The following is a 1,974-nucleotide window of genomic DNA, read 5'->3' as shown; positions in this document are numbered from 1 at the left end:
CTATTATTTAATTTAATTTATTATTTTATCTTTAGACGTGACTTAACCGAAAGAACCAAATAATAATTCCTGCAGTCACGAAAGTTATAAAATTAAGAGTGATCAAATGGTTTACTTAACATTTGTAGATGAAAGCAAGTGCTTAAAAGTACCCAGAACACTTTTATTTCCGAATTAAATATTTCCAAGAATAAATAAATTGGGACAGCATTATAGTATCCATCCACATGTATTCTTGTTATTTCTTTTTTGTTTCAAATAAATACATTTTGCTTGGACTCTGTGCAGACTCGATGTGTCCAGGGCCCAGGGCCAACAGGAGAGTGAGTGGGGTGACAAGGCAGAGGAAGGACCTGATGACAAAGTTTCACCCCGTACCTGGGTTGAACTGCGCCACGGTAGAACCAGAATGGGGATGTAGCTCAGTGGTAGAGCGCACGCTTCGCATGTGTGAGGCCCCGGGTTCAATCCCCGGCATCTCCATGATGTGATATTTTGCCAGTGGACAATTTTATTCGAAGGAATATGCATGGTCTACACAATACGTCTGCTTGTTTCCATTCGTTATGGTTGCTGAGCATAGATCCAGAAGACCAACATGTCATACGGTCAGCAATGAACAGCACTACAATCAAAGTTGTAGTCGATAAGAGTTAACATGTTTATGGCATTCATATTCTTGGTTCTTTCGGTAAAGTCACGTAGAAGGGAAATAGTAAAATAATAAAAACATAAAACAATACAATTCTCACGACGTTTCGACTGCAACACAAGCAATCGTCATCAAGTGTGAAATCAAAATATTTATGGTAATTAGCAAGATAATTAGAATTGAAACCGTAGGATGGACTTCCAAATTTGAGCAGTGCGTGGAGGAAGCCGAGAGAAAAGTGTTGTGACCTGCCAAGTGGTGGTCGAACAGAGTGGGTGAGAAGAAAATCAGTCTGGAGTCCTCATCGCTGAAGGATAACTCAACGAGTGGAATTATACAAGTAGGAACAACAGTTTCACACTGCCCACCAGGGATTATTTGTCTGTCGTGCATAGCCCCTCCCAAACATGTACGTTCCGGGATTGGTTGAAGTTCATCACGTGACCGCGAGCTTTCTGTCGTACACGAATGCGCTGTCCAACCAAGTTCCTACCTGCCCACTCCGAAGGAACGTGTTTGCTTTAAACGAGGCAAGTAATAGATTAATTTATTCCGATTTTGATTCAGGCATGCATTTTCTCTGGATCTGAATATGTGTGCAGAATTTGGGATCGATAGCGGCCCTGCAGGAACCGCGGCAGCAATGGTGGACGGCGCGGCTCCACGCGGCTCCAGCAGAGCCGCCTTCGTCGCCGACTCCCCCCGACTTATTTCGTCCAGGAGGGATGCCGCGGCTTGGAGCAGCTTGGCGAGCCGGGAGTGCGCCATCCGGTGCGTCCTCTCCAGCGGCGGCGGCTCGCTGAGCGGACGGCCCGCGTGCTGGCTCCTCACCCTCACGCTCCTTCGTGGCTGGTGGCGTCGGCTCCTCACCCTCACGCTCCTCCGTCTACCCACGCAGACCCTCCTGAACCGGAGATGCAGCGTCGTCGGAGGCTTTGGACGATCCGGTAAGTACGTGCCTGCTTCATGTTTCCATGTTTAATTGGGACACTAACTCGGGTCACTAACTCAGCCACTTCTAACACCAAATGTTGTGCCCTAGAACTAACCACACGGAGACGTCTGCTGGAGGCAATGCGTTTATTATAACAACTCTTAACACTCTGTTAACATTACTCTGTTAACATTACTCTGGTTAATTCTAGATTTGAAGCTTTCGTGACTGCAATGATTCATATTCTTAGGTTTTTTCGGTAAAGTCACGTAGGTAAAAACATAAAAAAGTAAAATAAAATAAAAATCACGACGTTTCAGAGGCAACACAAGCTTCCGTCTTCAGGTGGTACCGTCACAGCCACGACAGCTGTATCAACTAAATGAGA

At 45.6% G+C, this 1,974-nt stretch overlaps 1 non-coding gene across 1 annotated transcript; it reads left to right on the top strand.

Moving 5' to 3' along the window:
- Nucleotides 1–411: 411 nt before the first annotated feature.
- Nucleotides 412–483, top strand: trnaa-cgc. The gene has a single exon. It is a non-coding gene; the product is annotated as a tRNA-Ala (tRNA).
- The last annotated feature ends 1,491 nt before the right edge of the window (nucleotides 484–1,974 follow it).

The sequence above is a fragment of the Callorhinchus milii genome, unplaced genomic scaffold (assembly GCF_018977255.1).
Source record: "Callorhinchus milii isolate IMCB2004 unplaced genomic scaffold, IMCB_Cmil_1.0 Scaffold252, whole genome shotgun sequence".
NCBI lineage: Eukaryota > Metazoa > Chordata > Chondrichthyes > Chimaeriformes > Callorhinchidae > Callorhinchus > Callorhinchus milii.
Note: the sequence above shows the minus strand (reverse complement) of the source record. Positions and strands in the feature narration are given on the sequence as shown.